The sequence below is a fragment of the Vanacampus margaritifer genome, unplaced genomic scaffold (genome assembly GCF_051991255.1).
Source record: "Vanacampus margaritifer isolate UIUO_Vmar unplaced genomic scaffold, RoL_Vmar_1.0 HiC_scaffold_22, whole genome shotgun sequence".
Classification (NCBI taxonomy): Eukaryota; Metazoa; Chordata; class Actinopteri; order Syngnathiformes; family Syngnathidae; genus Vanacampus; species Vanacampus margaritifer.
Window position 1 is genome coordinate 2,677,733 of NW_027520732.1, and position 6,287 is coordinate 2,684,019.

Consider the following 6,287-nt stretch of genomic DNA (forward strand, 5'->3'; position numbering starts at 1 on the left):
TAGTTTGAAACCCTAACCCTAATTTGAAACCCTAGTTTGAAACCCTAACCCTAATGTAAAACCCTAGTTTGTAACCTTAACACTAATGTAAAACCCTAGTTTGGAACCCTAACCCTAATGTTAAACCCTAGTTTGAAACCCTAACCCTAATGTAAAACCCTTGTTTGAAACCCTAACCCTAATGTAAAACCCTAGTTTGAAGCAGTAACCCTAATGTAAAACCCTAGTTTGAAAGCGTAACCCTAATGTAAAACCCTAGTTTGAAGCATTAACCCTAATGTAAAACCCTAGTTTGAAACCCTAACCCTAACGTTAAACCCTAGTTTGAAACCCTAACCGTAATGTAAAACCCTAGTTTGGAACCCTAACCCTAATGTAAAACCCTAGTTTGAAACCCTAACCCTAATGATAAACCCTAGTTTGAAACCCTAAACCTAATGCAAAACACTAGTTTGAAACGCTAACTCTAATGTAAAACCCTAGTTTGAAACCCCAAATCTAATTTGAAACCATAGTTTAAAACCCTAACCCTAATGTAAAACCCTAGTTTGAAGCATTAACCCTAATGTAAAACACTAGTTTGAAACGCTAACCCTAATGTTAAACCCTAATTTGAAACCCTAACCCTAAGGTAAAACCCTAGTTTGAAACCCTAACCCTAATGTAAAACCCTAGTTTGTAACCCTAACCCTAATGTAAAACCATAGTTTGAAACCCTAACCCTAATGTAAAACCCTAGTTTGAAACCCTAACCCTAATGTAAAACCCTAGTTTGTAACCCTAACTCTAATGTAAAACCCTAGTTTGAAACCCTAACCCTAATGTAAAACAATAGTTTGAAACCCTAACCCTAATGTAAAACCCTTGTTTGAAACCCTAACCCTAAAACAAAACCCTAGATTGAAACCCTAAGCCTAATTTGAAACCCTAGTTTTAAACCCTAACCCTAATGTAAAACCCTAGTTTGTAACGCTAACCCTAATGTAAAACCCTAGTTTGAAACCCTAAACCTAATGTAAAACCCTAGTTTGAAACCCTAACCCTAATGTAAAACCCTTGTTTGAAACCCTAACCCTAAAACAAAACCCTAGATTGAAACCCTAAGCCTAATTTGAAACCCTAGTTTGAAACCCTAACCCTAATGTAAAACCCTAGTTTGAAACCCTAATCCTAATGTTGAACCCTAGTTTGTAACCCTAACCCTAATGTAAAACCCTAGTTTGAAACCCTAACCCTAATGTTAAACCCTAGTTTGAAACCCTAACCCTAATGTAAAACCCTTGTTTGAAACCCTAACCCTAATGTAAAACCCTAGTTTGTATCCTAACCCAAATGTAAAACCCTAGTTTGAAAACCTAACACTAATGTAAAACCCTAGTTTGAAACCCTAACCCTAATGTAAAACCCTAGTTTGAAGCATTAACCCTAATGTAAAACCCTAGTTTGAAGCACTAACCCTAATGTAAAACACTAGTTTGAAACTCTAACTCTAATGTAAAACCCTAGTTTGAAACCCCAAATCTAATTTGAAACCATAGTTTAAAACCCTAACCCTAATGTAAAACCCTAGTTTGAAGCATTAACCCTAATGTAAAACACTAGTTTGAAACGCTAACCCTAATGTTAAACCCTAATTTGAAACCTAACCCTAATGTAAAACCCTAGTTTGAAACCCTAACCCTAATGATAAACCCTAGTTTGAAACACTAACCCTAAATTTAAACCCTAGTTTGAAACCCTAACCCTAAGGTAAAACCCTAGTTTGAAACCCTAACCCTAATGTAAAACCCTAGTTTGTAACCCTAACCCTAATGTAAAACCATATTTTGAAACCCTAACCCTAATGTAAAACCCTAGTTTGAAACCCTAACCCTAATGTAAAACCCTAGTTTTTAACCCTAACTCTAATGTAAAACCCTAGTTTGAAACCCTAACCCTAATGTAAAACAATAGTTTGAAACCCTAACCCTAATGTAAAACCCTTGTTTGAAACCCTAAACCTAAAACAAAACCCTAGATTGAAACCCTAAGCCTAATTTGAAACCCTAGTTTTAAACACTAACCCTAATGTAAAGCCCTAGTTTGAAACCCTAACCCTTATTTTAAACCCGAGTTTGAAACCCTAACCCTAATGTAAAACCCTAGTTTGAAACCCTAACCCTAATGTAAAACCCCTTGTTTGTAACCCTAACCCTAATTTGAAACCCTAGTTTGAAACCCTAACCCTAATGTTAAACCCTAGTTTGAAACCCAAACCTTAATGTAAAACCCTAGTTTGAAACCCTAACCCTAATTTGAAACCCCTGTTTGAAATCCTAACTCTAAAGTGAAACCTTAGTTTGAAACCCTAACCCTCATAAAAAAACCCTAGTTTGTAACCCTAACCCAAATGTAAAACCCTAGTTTGTAAACCTAACCCAAATGTAAAACCCTAGTTTGAAACCCTAACCCTAATGTAAAACCCTAGTTTGAAACCCTAACCCTAATGTAAAACCCTAGTTTGAAACCCTAACCCTAATGTAAAACCCTAGTTTGAAGCACTAACCCTAATGTAAAACACTAGTTTGAAACACTAACCCTAATGTAAAACCCTAGTTTGAAGCATTAACCCTAATGTTAAACCCTAGTTTGAAACCCTAACACTAAATTGAAACCCCAGTTTGAAATCCTAACCCTAATGTAAAACCCTAGTTTGAAACCCTAACCCTAATGTAAAACCCTAGTTTGTAACCCTAACCCTAATGTAAAACCATAGTTTGAAACCCTAACCCTAATGTAAAACCCTAGTTTGAAACCCTAACCCTAATGTAAAACCCTAGTTTGTAACCCTAACTCTAATGTAAAACCCTAGTTTGAAACCCTAACCCTAATGTAAAACCCTAGTTTGAAACCCTAACCCTAATGTAAAACCCTTGTTTGAAACCCTAACCCTAATTTTAAACCCGAGTTTGAAACCCTAACCCTAATGTAAAACCCTAGTTTGAAACCCTAACCCTAATGTAAAACCCCTTGTTTGTAACCCTAACCCTAATTTGAAACCCTAGTTTGGAACCCTAACCCTAATGTTAAACCCTAGTTTGAAACCCTAACCCTAATGTAAAACCCTAGTTTGAAACCCTAACCCTAATTTGAAACCCTAGTTTGAAACCCTAACCCTAATGTAAAACCCCTTGTTTGTAACCCTAACCCTAATTTGAAACCCTAGTTTGAAACCCTAACCCGAATGTTAAACCCTAGTTTGAAACCCTAACCCTAATGTAAAACCCTAGTTTGAAACCCTAACCCTAATTTGAAACCCTTGTTTGAAACCCTAACACTAATTTGAAACCCCTGTTTGAAATCCTAACTCTAATGTGAAACCCTAGTTTGAAACCCTAACCCTAATGTAAAACCCTAGTTTGTAACCCTAACCCTAATGTAAAACCTTAGTGTGAAACCCTAACCCTAATGTAAAACCCTAGTTTGAAACCCTAACCCTAATGTAAAACCCTAGTTTGAAACCCTAACCCTAATTTGAAACCCTAGTTTGAAACCCTAACCCTAATGTAAAACCCTAGTTTGAAACCCTAACCCTAACGTTAAACCCTAGTTTGAAACCCAAACCGTAATGTAAAACACTAGTTTGAAACCCTAACCCTAATGTTAAACCGTATTTTGAAACCCTAACCCTAATGTAAAACCCTATTTTGAAACCCTAACCCTAATGTAAAACCCTAGTTTGAAACCCTAACCCTAATGTAAAACCCTAGTTTGAAACCCCAAACCTAATTTGAAACCCTAGTTTGAAACCCTAACCCTAATGTAAAACCCTAGTTTGTAACCCTAATCCTAATGTAAAACCTCAATTTGAAACCCAAACCCTAATTTGAAACCCTAGTTTGAAACCCTAAACCTAATGTAAAACCCAAGTTTGAAACCCTAACCCTAATTTAAAACCCCTGTTTTGAAACCCTAACCCTAATGTAAAACCCTTGTTTGAAACCCTAACCCTAATGTAAAACCCTTGTTTGAAACCCTAACCCTAATTTGAAACCGTAGTTTGAAACCCTAACCCTAATATAAAACCCTAGTTTGAAACCCTAACCCTAATTAGAGACCCTAGTTTGAAAACCTAACCCTAATGTAAAACCCTAGTTTGAAACCCTAACCCTAATGATTAACCCTAGTTTAAAACCCTAACCCTAATTAGAAAGCCTAGTTTGAAACCCTAACCCTAATGTAAAACCCTAGTTTGAAACCCTAACCCTAATGATAAACCCTAGTTTAAAACCCTAACCCTAATTTGAAACCCTAGTTTGAAACCCTAACCCTAATTTGAAACCCTAGTTTGAAACCCTAACCCTAATGTAAAACCCTAGTTTGTAACCTTAACACTAATGTAAAACCCTAGTTTGGAACCCTAACCCTAATGTTAAACCCTAGTTTGAAACCCTAACCCTAATGTAAAACCCTTGTTTGAAACCCTAACCCTAATGTAAAACCCTAGTTTGAAGCAGTAACCCTAATGTAAAACCCTAGTTTGAAACTCTAACCCTAATTTGAAACCCTAGTTTGAAACCCTAACCCTAATGTAAAACCCTAGTTTGAAAGCGTAACCCTAATGTAAAACCCTAGTTTGAAGCATTAACCCTAATGTAAAACCCTAGTTTGAAACCCTAACCCTAACGTTAAACCCTAGTTTGAAACCCTAACCGTAATGTAAAACCCTAGTTTGGAACCCTAACCCTAATGTAAAACCCTAGTTTGAAACCCTAACCCTAATGATAAACCCTAGTTTGAAACCCTAAACCTAATGCAAAACACTAGTTTGAAACGCTAACTCTAATGTAAAACCCTAGTTTGAAACCCCAAATCTAATTTGAAACCATAGTTTAAAACCCTAACCCTAATGTAAAACCCTAGTTTGAAGCATTAACCCTAATGTAAAACACTAGTTTGAAACGCTAACCCTAATGTTAAACCCTAATTTGAAACCCTAACCCTAAGGTAAAACCCTAGTTTGAAACCCTAACCCTAATGTAAAACCCTAGTTTGTAACCCTAACCCTAATGTAAAACCATAGTTTGAAACCCTAACCCTAATGTAAAACCCTAGTTTGAAACCCTAACCCTAATGTAAAACCCTAGTTTGTAACCCTAACTCTAATGTAAAACCCTAGTTTGAAACCCTAACCCTAATGTAAAACAATAGTTTGAAACCCTAACCCTAATGTAAAACCCTTGTTTGAAACCCTAACCCTAAAACAAAACCCTAGATTGAAACCCTAAGCCTAATTTGAAACCCTAGTTTTAAACCCTAACCCTAATGTAAAACCCTAGTTTGTAACCCTAACCCTAATGTAAAACCCTAGTTTGAAACCCTAAACCTAATGTAAAACCCTAGTTTGAAACCCTAACCCTAATGTAAAACCCTTGTTTGAAACCCTAACCCTAAAACAAAACCCTAGATTGAAACCCTAAGCCTAATTTGAAACCCTAGTTTGAAACCCTAACCCTAATGTAAAACCCTAGTTTGAAACCCTAATCCTAATGTTGAACCCTAGTTTGTAACCCTAACCCTAATGTAAAACCCTAGTTTGAAACCCTAACCCTAATGTTAAACCCTAGTTTGAAACCCTAACCCTAATGTAAAACCCTTGTTTGAAACCCTAACCCTAATGTAAAACCCTAGTTTGTACCCTAACCCAAATGTAAAACCCTAGTTTGAAAACCTAACACTAATGTAAAACCCTAGTTTGAAACCCAAACCCTAATGTAAAACCCTAGTTTGAAGCAGTAACCCTAATGTAAAACACTAGTTTGAAACCCTAACCCTAATGCAAAACCCTAGTTTGAAACCCTAACCCTAATGTAAAACCCTTATTTGTAACCCTAACCCAAATGTAAAGCCCTAGTTTGAAACCCAACCCTAATGTAAAACCCTAGTTTGAAGCATTAACCCTAATGTAAAACACTAGTTTGAAACCCTAACCCTAATTATAAGCCCTAGTTTGAAACCCTAACCCTAATGTAAAACCCTAGTTTGAAACCCTAACCCTAATGATAAACCCTAGTTTGAAACCCTAACCCTAAATTGAAACCCTAGTTTGAAACCCTAACCCTAATTTAAAACCCTAGTTTGAAACCCTAACCCTAATGTAAAACCCTAGTTTGTAACCCTAACCCTAATGTAAAACCCTAGTTTGAAACCCTAAACCTAATGTAAAACCCTAGTTTGAAACCCTAACCCTAATGTAAAACCCTTGTTTGAAACCCTAACCCTAAAACAAAACCCTAGATTGAAACCCT